Source organism: Cricetulus griseus, chromosome 4 (assembly GCF_003668045.3).
Source record: "Cricetulus griseus strain 17A/GY chromosome 4, alternate assembly CriGri-PICRH-1.0, whole genome shotgun sequence".
NCBI lineage: Eukaryota > Metazoa > Chordata > Mammalia > Rodentia > Cricetidae > Cricetulus > Cricetulus griseus.
In genome coordinates this window covers 224,718,748-224,732,145 of record NC_048597.1, presented here as the reverse complement: position 1 = coordinate 224,732,145, position 13,398 = coordinate 224,718,748, and positions in this window count along the sequence as shown.

Genomic DNA, 13,398 nt, shown 5'->3' with positions numbered 1-13,398 from the left:
GTAGCATTCCTCCATGTTTTCTGCTTTAGTTCCTTCTGAAGTTCCTGCCTTGACTTCCCTTGATGATGGACTGTGACCCGGAAGTGTAAGCCAAATAAATCATTTCCTCCTCTAAGCTGACTTTAGTTATGAAATTTGCTTAGCAGCAAAGGAAATCTAGAGCAACCTATTTGCCAAAGCCGGTGTTGGAGAATAATAAGTCATAGCTTGAAGATACTCGCTGATGTCCTTTAGTCTGGGTAATACTCTTCCATAGCCTTCAAAGGTTGGTTTCTTGGAAGGATGATATGAGAGGAAGAGGCAAGGAAGATACACATGTATTCCTGGTTGTCCCGCGCTATGGCCTCGCCAGCAAGAACCACACAGGACATTCGGATCCTTCTGCAGGAAAGCTTTAATGCGTCTTGAGAGGAGAGCATAAGCTTACCAGAGCGGAGACCCCGAGCCAAGAATCCCGTCCCCTAATAAAGGCTGGCAGCCGCCGCCTGGGACGTGTCACCCTATGATTGGCTTCAGCTCATCAGGCCATATGACGCCACGGAATAGGCAGAGATCAAGGAAATGGAAAATTACCCAGCGCCTGCGCAATAATTTACATTCAGTGCCTGCAGGCGCCATCATTGTAATGGAGAATGCAGGGACGGCTCCCTACATCTCCCCCTTTTTTTATTAATTAATGATAAGGCTTTATATTTTTACAAGCAAATAGGTCACCCATATGTTGAGGGATAGAGGCAGAGGTTGTACCTTCCCAATCAAACATTAAGACTGTGTACAAGAGTCGCCATCAGGCTGTTAGCTTGACCCGAAGCGCTCTCGACCTGTCCTCTGCCGTTTTTCTGGGAAAGGGAGACTAGGGCAGGCAACCCTTATGCAGGACAACATGCCTCCCAGAGAAGCCTGCATACTGGGCAACTCTCTGTGCGATGCCTTGCTCAACATCCCTCATGGGCTGCTCAAACCAGACACTCTACCCTGTGCAATGAGCCTAGGCTCCGGGTGTGCAAGAGCTGTCTGGCCGGCGGCCTATTGCTTAAGCATAGTTAGCCAAATATCAGTGGAAGCCCCTTGTTCCAAAGCTACAAGCGCTTGGGCGATAACCATCTTGTCTCTCTTAGTTTGAGCCCTGAGCCTACAGACCAGCCAGAGAAGCAACATCAATCCGCAGCAAACGGCTGCACCAAACAATCCCATCCCCACCCATTCCTTAAAATAGGAGACAGCTGAAGCGATCTATGATGACAATCCCTCCGTCAAGGACAGGAGTTAATCTGAATAATAGTGGCTCTCAACTCCCGGGGAGAGGGTGGAGTTCCGACTTTTGAAGGTCCGAAGGGGCTCTTCGTGTGAGTCTTTCTGGGATCCACAGGGGATACTCTTCATCCTGTGGAAAAACACATATAGCTCCCCTGGATCTTATGAGAATAGGATCCGGGCCTCTCCAAAGACCAGTTAAGATATCTTTTACCATTTCCTTTGGCCTTTTAGGTTCTGAGGTGTGACGCTTGGCCGCAGTATGGCCCCGAGCGTCAATGTTTATGAGGCTTTCCCCAGGCATTCCAGGCCTCCAAGAAGTGTTGAATAACATGCATGGCCTTTTCCCCTATCAAAGACTGGGAAAGCCATCTGTAATTTCCTCCGCTCCTCTAATGGTAAAAAGGAGTCAGTACCAAATAATGGGGGTGCTGATGGAGATACACCCGCTGGATTAACAGGCAATGGCCTCATATTTGCTTTCACTTTTCTATCAGGGTGGTATCTGTCTTGCTCTAGCTCTGTTTCCTCGCTAGAGTCTAAAATCTCAGAGTCTGAGCTGCTCAGCTCCAAGGCCTCTAGTTTCACCATAGGGTAGAGGCTAGGTTTTGAGTCTTTATTTCTCTTAAATTTACCGGGGTGTGACCGGTTATTCCCTATTTTCTCTCCCCCTTTTTTTGTATCCTGGGGAGGGCCTTTTTCCTTAGACATGTCCTTCCTTTTTTGAGCTCCTAATCTCTCATCTCGTTCGGTTTCTGATATATTATCCTGTACCTCTTTAAGCGTTTTTTGACTCTCTGCTACCATGGGACGGCAAGCCTCAATCTCTAGACAGTTTTTAATTAGGTCTCTCTGTTTTGAAGAGCCCATTATGCTGGAGGCTACCTGAGGTAAGCTTGGTCGCGAACTGGAACACCAGCCACGGTGGGCATAATATAAGACCAATGTGAACAAAAGAAGAATAAAGACTAGAATTAAGGCTTTTATTGATCCATACCATAGTGGTGACAAATTAAAAGCAAAGTCAAAAAAGAAGGTGTCAGAATAAAGCATACCTCTCCGAACTTACCACCCTGCAGTTCTGAATCCGCCCCGTTAGAGGGGTCTCCGAAGTGCCGGCGATGTTAACAAGTTCCCGGGTTTCGGCACCAGATGTCCCGCGCTATGGCCTCGCCAGCAAGAACCACACAGGACATTCGGATCCTTCTGCAGGAAAGCTTCAATGCGTCTTGAGAGGAGAGCATAAGCTTACCAGAGCGGAGACCCTGAGCCAAGAATCCTGTCCCCTAATAAAGGCTGGCAGCCGCCGCCTGGGACGTGTCACCCTATGATTGGCTTCAGCTCATCAGGCCATATGACGCCACGGAATAGGCAGAGATCAAGGAAATGGAAAATTACCCAGCGCCTGCGCAATAATTTACATTCAGTGCCTGCAGGCGCCATCATTGTAATGGAGAATGCAGGGACGGCTCCCTACACCTGGTACTAGACCTCGGCCCCCAACTCCTTCCTTTTCTGGTGCTTGTTTAGAAGGAGAGAAAAATACAACTTCTAGGCTGCTGCAGCCACTGCCGAAAACAACACCCGGAGCCTCTTGGGCTTGGAGCCAGCCAGCCAGTTACCTTCAGTGATGATGTCAGTTCTCTCTGCTCTTACACACCTGGCTGAAGGAATCAGATAGTCTCCGTGGGAAAAGGTGCGAACAACTAGGAACGTGCTGGTTCATGGCAGTTGAACAAAAGCTGCTTTTCTTTCCTGGGGTGGGTGGACTACCAGGTGGTGGTGGATTTCTGTCAATCAGCTAGCACTAATGCTTCTCTGCCTCTTCTGTTTTCCTGTACAATAAACCATTAGGACTTTGCAGAGCTGTTCCAGAGCATACCGGGTTTTCATATGAGACCAGGCTCCCTGCTTTGGTCAGAAAATATCAATATAGGGGGAACCCATCAGTCATGGCAGCTTGAAGGGGCCATGTGCAAACAAGAGCACACATTGGAAATGAGAGATTCTGGCCTGGAATCCTTGGTTAGAACCTTCCACATGTGATTCAAGATGAATGCATTCTTCCAAACTATGACCCCTTGTGGTTCAGATCCTCAGGTGGGTGAACAATGGGTTTCTTGTCCTGTCTATGACCTCTCCCACTTGTTTTGTATCTACATGATTGGTGACTTGTACCCCTGGGGGACTTCACAGTAAGGTCCTCTACTGGGGCAAAATCTTCCACACAGCATATCCAGGACCTGGAATCCTTCCTGTAACAAGAATAGAGGGTTGGGACTCAAATCTTCTTGTCTCTTGTGCAGCCATGCCTTAGCTTTGGTTTATCCAAAAACAGAACAAAACATGTGGGTTCAGGTAATATATTTGGGAAGAATAATAAATATGAGTTTTTTAAAAATAAAAAGTGTGAGACTATGGAAGCAAAGGAAAGCTAACGCAGCAGATGTGCATAGGTCTGTGGTATCAGTGAAGATGCCATATTCCTTTGATGACCTTCGGAGGAAAGTGTAGAGGGCATACCACAGCATCCCTGCAGAGAAGGGGCATCTGGACACTTGCTCACTGCCCACCCACCCCTGAGGAGGTCAGCTCCCCTGTACTTCTGGCTGTATCATCTGCTTCCTACCCAGCAAGCTTAGGTTGCATTCCAACAAAACCCTCAAGCAAAGCTGAAAAAAAAAAAAAAAAGCAGGTGTTTAAGGCATGTTATGTCCTGAATGCTGGACACTGTCTGCTACAGATGTGTACTGTTGTGATTGGTAGGCTGGGACTTCCACAATGTCTTCTATATCCTGTCTTTGTGTGTTTGCTCTTCCGTTAACGAAAACTTAGTCCTCCGTCACATGTGATACTGGAGTCAGTCCAAAACCCTGCAACAGGGTGACTAAGACCCGTGAAGGTGCCCAAACTGAATATTCTCTGGCTACTGATCTGAGGGCTAGGGAAATTCATATCATGAAAAGCACTGTTAAGAGATACCATATACAAGCAAGCAAGAGGCCTAGTGATTTCCAGAAATACCAGTGTGTCTGAAGCTTTGCCTTCAGGGTGGCCCAGAAAGTGTTCAAATGAACTGTGCTATTCCTTCCCAGTCAGCTGTCTTGACACCAGGTTTGTGATTTATCAGGAGCGTGTGCTAATAGAGTGTGTGGAATGTGTCTGGTTTTATCATGCAGGCTGCATGCTTACTGGCACTCAGAACTCCAGTGAGTCTGATGAAAGGCGAATTAGAGTTATCATTGTCTTCTCTGAACAAGGAAATTAAGATGCAGTGTGGAGCACCCACAGAGATTTCAGCTACCTTAACTGGTTTTTATGAGAGTCCACAATAGCCTGGGACTGTTGCTCTTGCTTATGGCAGAGTAGTTTGAAAGCCAGTCTGAGAGGTTTGGATCAGATATGCCAAGCCATGGGAAGCTTCTAAGGTTAGCCAAGAAAGGGGGTGGTGATGGAGGCCCTTGTTCTCCCCGATGTTGGAAGGCGATTCCATGGCTGCCTGGCTACAGAAAAGGTTGGTAGCAAGGAGAATATGAAATGAGGGTAACTAACCAGGAAGCTGATGTATGAGGACAAGACTGGGAGGGTGATGGTGGTAGAGTCTGATTGATCTAGATGAGCACTCCAACCTTCAGGTGGCCTCTTCTAGCTATAAAAATAGCCAGAAATGCCAGGGTAGAAAGAGTAAAAGTATTGTCCAAGAAGCTGTGTGTGTCATGGAATTATCTAATACCATAACATGAACAATCTAGGGATATCTACAAAGGGGTGGCATCTAATACAGAAGTTTGGATGTCTATGAGATTAGCCAAAATATTTATTATTTGAAATATTTATTCCTTTGATACACAATCTATAAGAATAGAATTTCTTTGCCTGACATGTACAGATTGGGCATGTTTCTCATAAACACCTCTCTGTTTATAATTCATGAGAATTTAGTTAGGTAATTTAGACACTTTAAAGTGATTAAAACTATGGAAATAAAAGCCACAGAACTTATTCAGATGAAAAAACTGTTTTCTTTGGTATTGATTATGTTGAATGTTACCAATCAAAAAGACTTTAAAATAAAATTTTATTTGTACTTTATATGTCACTAATGCTTTTTTTCCATTCTAAAGAAATATAGAGTAAGGTTAGCAGGAACTAAAACCAAAATAAGTGTTATTTAATAAATTTTTATTAAGTATATGAATATATAGGAATTATTTAAATTATAATGTCACCCACTTAAAGACCGAAATTTAAACTTACTTTCTGGAAGTAATTTATAGAATTATGAATGTCATGGTTTGCTATCTGCTGTCTGGATATTTCCTACAGTGATGGGGTGCAATGACATCTGTTTCACAAGTGGAAAGCCCATGGATGGGTCACTGAGACAGTTGGACATCTTGTTCAAATGAAAGGACCACAATTTTGCATTTTGCTAAAAAATTAGAATATAACACCTTGAAAAACGATCAAATATTTAATGTCACGACTTTCCTACATTCTCATTAACTATAAAAGTGAGTACAATGTTAATAATAATTTTATTTGTTTGATACTTTCCTGTGAATGTAGAAATGTTCTGACTCATAGAGTTCTTCCATTAAACCTTTTAGCTAGCTAATATTAGTGTGTTTTTTTGTTTGTTTTTTTGTCTTCTAAGACAGGGTTTCCCTGTATTGCTTTGGATGCTGTCCTAGAACTCACTCCGTAGACCAGGCTGGCCTTGAACTCACAGAAATCCGCTTGCCTCTTCCTCCTGAGTGCTGGGATTAAAGGTGTGTGCCATCAACTCCTGGCACATTTCTTGTTTATAATGTGAGGAATCTAATTCAGAAAGACTCTGAACTTTTTTTTTGTAATTGTTTTTATTAGTTCAAATTAGGAACAAGCTGAATATAAAGCTTGGAGCAAGGCAGAAAGCAGCATTCCTCCATGGTCCCTGCTTCTGACCTCCCATGGTGATGGGTTGTTCCTTGGAAGAATGAGCTGAAATAAACCCTTTCCTCCTCAAGTTGAGTACCTAGGACCAGCGCCAACTGTTAAGTCTTCAGGAAATTTTAAAACAGTTGGCATCATCAAAGTGTGAGTATTTGTACCATTGAAGTAGGTAAATGGTACAACTGGGGCTCCATTTCCCCAAAAACTAGTTGTTAAATATCTGCCAGTGGGATCTGGCTGTTTCTGTGACAAATGAGAACATTCCTGTCCAGGCTAAAGTGGCCACCTGCTGCTCAGTTTCAACCTCCCCATGGGGTCATGAGCTCACTATTTCCAGACATTTCCACCATCGAATACCTTTACTTTTAACGCGATGTAATGTAGGCCTACACGGCAGGGTGGTATATTTGAGGAACAGAGTGGAAAACTGAAGAGTTGGAGAGGGAGCTAAGGAAATAGCTACTATAGTTAAACCACATATCATTAAAATAGCTGTCTACTTTTTCTACATTGCTCTAAGACAGTGGTTCTCAACCTGTCATGACCTCTTTGGAGAGTCACACATCAGATATCCTGCGTATCAGGTATTCACAATAGGATTCATAACAGTAGCAAAATTATAGTTCTGCAGAAGCAATGGAAGAATTTTATGCTTGGGGGTCACCACAACATGAGGGACTATATTAAAGGGTCGCAATGCTGGGAAGGTTGAGAACCACTGCTCTAAGAGAAGTGGAAAAACATTCCATACATCTGATGAAAACACCAGAGGCTGTGTACTCTCCATTCTCAGCTCAGAACCTCTTCCTGTTTTCTCTTGGGGCCAAGGTATGGTAAGGTTCGAGTGTCCAAGGAAGTAAGGGAAACGTTTCCTATTCCAAACATGAGCTACTCTCATGAGAGGCCAGTAATGCTGTATAAGGGGGCACATATAAGCCAAGAGGAGTTCGCTGTGTTTGCTGGGCCACCATGGCTTTGTGAGCACCCTACATTCAGAAATAATCTGGCATTTCCTTTCAGTTTTAAAAAAGGTTTATTTAATTTTATTTTGTGTGTATGCATGTTTGTGTATGTGTGTATTGTATGTGTACCATGGGAATGCAGTACCCATAGAGTCCAGAAGAGGACTTTAGAGTCCTTGGAACTGGAGTTGCAGGTGGTTATGAGCCAGCATGTGGATGCTGGGAACCAAGCCTGCACCCTCTCCAAGAGAAGTGTTCCTCACTGATGAGACACCTCCCAGCCTCCCGAAGTTCTTCTTTACTTAACCCTTGAGAGACAGTTTTGAACACCTGCCGTTGTCGAAGTGTCATGTGACTACCCTGTGACTACCTTTGTACAACACCTTGCACTTCTAGGTAACTCACAAACAAGTCAGAAAGGACGCTGAGTTTAGCCCATCTCCTAATGATGGTAGAATACTCTTCAACAGATCTATCTATCTATCTATCTATCTATCTATCTATCTATCTATCTATCTATCTGGAAGGCAGCTCAATCCATAAAGTGCTTGTCACACAAGCATTAGGGTCTGAGTTTGATCCCAACCACCAAGTAAAATGCTGGGTGTGGTGGTACAGGGAGGCAGAGGCAGGTGGAGCCATGGGACTCTCTGACCAGTCATCCTGGCCTAATCAGTGATCCCAAGGTCAGTGAGAAACCCTGTCTCAAAAAATCAAGGTGGATGATTCCTAAGGAATGATACTCAAAGATGGTTTCTAACCATCATGTGTACACAGACAGACAGACAGACAGACAGACACACACACACACACACACACACACACTCACACATACACACACACTCATACACATATACACACATACACCACACACATACACATACACACACACACATACACACACACTCATACACATATGCACACATACACCACACACATACACATACACACACATACATACACACACATACACACACACTCATACACATATACACACATACACACACACATATACACACACTCATACACACACATACACACAAATACATACACACACATACACACACACATACATACACACATACATACACACATACACACACACTCATACACACACATAACACACACATACACACCACACACACACATACACACACATATATGCACACACAGATGTACTCACAATAACACATATATACAAACACACCAAAATAAGACAAAATTAAATAAGAATCTCTCCTAATTGGTGTGTGCCTGCACACATGCACAAAAAGTTCTTGAGGAAAATGAAAATAGAAACTAAATAAAATCTATCTTTGCATTATAAACTTAAGAACTTTGAAAAATGTTAATTTAAAATTAATTACAAAAGCTTTTTGTTACATAGAATGTTGACTTTGTCTACAAAGCAACTAGACTAGTCAACTGGTTAAATTCTCTGTACTTGGAAAGCTTAAGATTCTTCTGTGTTCTGTAACTTTATTGGGTCATTGCTTGGCTTTATCCCAAGAGCAGTTTCATGCCCATCTCTTGACCTTTATTTACCTTAGAAATAGAAACACACCCAGGAGAAAGTAGAAACTGTCTGTACATTTAAAGGCACTGCCTATCCTCTTGGCTCAAAGTTTTCAGCATTCTCCGGGATGTGTTTGCTGGCTCATAAACCACCACCCGTGCCTTGATGTTTAATTGCTCTTCAAACCATCATAAATTCTGTTTATCCCAAAGCCCACTTAACATAAAAGACTATCAGAAAGACACTTAATGTTGTTCCCTCTAACAGTGATCAAGGACAAGCTCTTTTTACACCAGATGAAGTCACACCTTAGAAGAAGGCTGCAGCAGGGAGACAAGGACCGGAGTTTGGGTCGCAGCACCCAGAGCTAGAGCTCTCGGATCCAGGGGATACAGCGCCCCCTTCTGACCTCCATGGGCACATGCATGTTCATTTTTATGGGTGAACAAGGAGAAAGTCTTCAAGTGCGGACCTCTGCCAGCTTCTGGAACTCTTGGTGTTGATTGCAGAAAACAGCAGCCACAAACTCGTATGAACAGCAACGTGTGCCTCCAAGTGTTAAAGCTCGCATATGGACTTTCACTATCCAAACTGCTCCCTAAACACAGGGACTCTCCTGGGGGACCCAGCCCTGAGGTCATCAGCTCTTCAAATGTCACACCTTCTATACAAGCCTAGGGAGTTGGGCTCCTGAGCCTTTGGCAGCAGCTGGTATTGTGGCTTCTATACAGACCCGGTCATCTGTATACCTCAGCTCTTGACAATGGTCTGTGTCATAAGCCCTGGTCTGGGATGTCTGAGATACTGTGCCTCCTTATGGATTCTGGGGGCTCCCCCCACAAGATCTTGAATTTTCTGTTCTTTGATCCCTTGTACAGCAATGTTTCTCAATCTGTGGGACACAACCCCTTTGGGGATCATACATCAGATATCCTGCATATCAGGAACTTACATTATGATTCACGGCAGTAGCTGAATTATAGTTCTGAAGTAGCAGTGAAATGATTTTAGGGTTGGGGGACCACAATGTGAGGGACCTTAGCAAAGGGCCACAGCAGCGGGAAGGGTGACAGCCACGGCCTTATAGCCTGCTATCCTGTTTCAGCAGAAAAAGCAGCTGGCTGTCCTGACGCTTTTGCAGCTTGGCCTGCCTAAGGCTCACTTCCCCTCTCTTCTCTAGCTGTCAAGCGCTTGTCCACTCCGTCACTTTTGCAGCTCAGTGTGCCTTCACCTCTGCTGCCACTGTCTGTGCTGTTTCTTTGTGTTAGCATCTCAGCCCACTCTACTAAAAATAGACAGAAAAAGGCCACTGAAGGGAAGCCTTTCATTGAGTCTAACATTGCAGGGCTAGGGAGGCAACACATGTCTCCCCATGGCTTACCATGCAGGCTGAAAAGCCTGCTTATGCAGTCATAGAGTTGGTGTCTGCACCAATCACAGTCACAAGTCCATGTGGGGTTTTCGTTTGTTTGTTTTGTTTATTTTTTGAGGTCACAGTTCAAGTAATCTTAAGGAAGGTACTGAATGACCTTGGGTGTCATTCCTTTCTGTTCAGTGAAATTGAATTATGTAGGATGCCTGTAAAAAGATGGTTACATAAATTGATATAGTTACTTTAGAAAAAGGTTAGTGGAGTTTTGAAAACTTGAACATCACGAGCTCATCTTGTGAACCATCACATCTGACGTTTCCGCCCAAGAGAGATATCAACCTATCTCCTAAACCAAGACATACACTAGTATCATAATGGCTGTATTTACAATAGCACAAAATGGAGATGCTTCAGATGTTCACTAATTATTGAATAACCATGTAATAGAATATAACTTGGTAATGAAAAAAGGCAAGAATTGCCTATATCCACTGTACCAGTCTTTTTCTTTTGGGCCACCAACTCAAAACCTAAATTATGACATGGAGACTTATTATTAGTTGTGAATGCTTGACCTAGCTTTGGCTTGTTTCCAGCTAACTCTTTTAACTTAAATTAACCTGTTTCTCTTTATCTACCTTTTGCTTTGGGGCTTTTTACTTTCCTTCCTTTTGTATATCTTACTTTCACTACCTTCTCAGGTCTGGCTGTCTGGCAGCTGTCTGGATTCTTGCTCTGGATGTACCTGCTCTTTCTCCTCATTGTCTCCTTCTCTGGTCCCTCCCAAGCCGAGATTGCTCCTCCTACTTATTCTGTCTGCCCACAAGCCTTGCCTATCCTTCCTCTGCCTAGCTATCAGCTGTTCAGCTCTTTATTAGACCAGTCGAGTGCCTTAGGCAGGCAAGGTGAAACAGATGCAACATATATTTACATAATTAAGCACACATCAGTAAATCCTTAAACAAATGCAGCATAAACACATGTAACACACCTTTACACAGTTAAAGCGATATTTCACAGCGTAAACACATGTAACCACCTTTACATAGTTAAGTATTCCACAACAACACACAACAATTTGAACCTTAAAAATAAAATGTGTTAAGATAAATGTTGAAACTACACAGCACAACTTACTTATAGGCAATTTCCAGGGCAGGAGCTGCCTGGGTGTTTGGAGTAGTAGTGTTGACTGCAAATAGGCTTGAGAGTGCTTTGGGGAGTAATGGGTTGTTATAAGATGGAATTGCATAGATGGCTGTGAAATGGTCCAAATTTATGATTTCATTTGAACAGTGTATTTACAAAAGGTGGGTTTTTACAGCATATGTGTTCGTTACACCCCAATCACCTGTGTGTGTGTGTGTGTGTGTGTGTGTGTGTGTGTGTGTGTGCAAACATCGTGAAATATATCTGTAATCTCAGCAGTTAGGAGACTGAAGAGGGAAGGACAAAGGTCTAGCCAGGGCTATACAGTGAGTCCCAGTCTCAAACTCTTGTGTGTGTTGAATATAGGAATCTGTTCTTTTTTTTTTTTTTTCTTATGTATGTTATGTGGTGTGCATGCGTTATGCATGTTTATGTGTGAGAGTGCGCCTGCAATCATGGGGCAGTGAACATGCAGCTGTAGAGGCCCAAGTTGGATATCAGGCTCCTCACTTTCCACCTTATTTGAGGAGGCAGGGTCTCTCAACAGAAACCAGAGCTAGCAGATTCTGGCCAGTCCAGCCCACCAGCTTGCTCTGGTGGGGATGCCCTGCTCCCTTCTCTGGTGTGCTGTGATTACAGACAGGCCACCTCTCTCACCTGGCTTGTCTTCTATCTGGGTCCTATAGATGTGAACTCTGGTCCTGAGGCTTGAGCTACAAATGCTTTCCCCACTCAGCCTAACATTGAGAGACCAATATAAATGGATGAAGAGAGACTAAGAAAATAGGGTAAGGGATGCTGTCATAGGTCTGTCCCCGGAGTGCTGTGAAGAGAATGTACAGTGAGCACGCAGTCTGAGTCAAGCTATGATTATTGTTTTTATTATATAATAACTATGTATAGCTATGTATTATTGTTATTGTTATAATCGTTATTTCTGTTGTAGCCTAGCAAGCATTCCTCCCACTTATTTTTAAGAGCAATCTTGTTTATTTATTTTTAGAACAATACTCTCTGTATCTCCTTTTTAAATACTTAATAAGACATTTTGGGATTTTTGTGTATAAGACAATCCATCCACTAAAGACTTTCTTTCCAACACTATTTTATTTCATGTTTATCTTTCCATGTGACTTCATTAGAGTATATTTAATTTAGGAAAGGCATTTTCATTCCAGAGACAGGTTGCAAAACATGGTGATTTGCAGTAAGGACAGAAAATTCTACAATAGGCATTACATTCTGATAAAATTCATATTATTTTTGAGAAACTGAATGCAGTATCCTGGAGCAAATACCTTTGAAAAACCAATATATGCGTTTCCCCTATATCCATTTGATATTGAACACTGAAAATCTCACTTCAATGACCTTGTAGGTTTTGAAAGGCAAATGTGCTCTCTCTCTCTCTCTCTCTCTCTCTCTCTCTCTCTGTCTCTCTCTCTCTCTCCTCTCTCTCTCTCTCTCTCTCTCTCTCTCTCTCTCTCTCGGCTTAGCCAAAAATTATTGCTAAGTTTGCACACCAAAAAGCAGACTGCTAAATTATATTAGGGTTTTGGGGCACACATGGTAGAGACTGATTTGACCTGATTTAAGCCTTCAGAGCAAGACTTCACACAAACAGAAGCACTTGTAGAAATGAATGGAAAATTCCAGTAGTTTTAAATCAATGCATGCTGGGCAATCAGTGTCCCTTATCGCTCCCCAAAATGACCTGCTTAAAGAAACTGAAGAGTGTTATAGTGGAAACAGCCACGAAATTCGTGCTCTCAAAGTGGTGATCACCTTCAGATTTATGCACTTAATTTAAGAGCGCCAATAATTTTAAATTGCTATGTGCAGCCAACAGTAACAGCCAGTTTCCGGAGAATGCCAGTATTTCCGAAACTCTCCATTGTGCCTGGTAGGGTACTTCCACGCAAAAGGTTCACAGAGACTGACTCAAAGCACATTCCCTAATTAACAAGAGAAAATGGAAAGTGGGCGACATGGCAACACATCTCAGGTTGGTTTTCTCTTTATCTTTCTTTCCCCCTAGCCAAAAGAAGGGTCTGAGTCTAGTCACTCATCTTTCCTTTGTATCGAAAAGCTGTGGGGCTTTTGAAAGAGATAAAAATAAGTCTGTCTTTTTAAGTATGGAACCCCTGGGTGAAGCCACACTCAGGCAGTAAAATAGCTCCTTGCTGTCACAAGCAGGGAAGGCCCAGGAG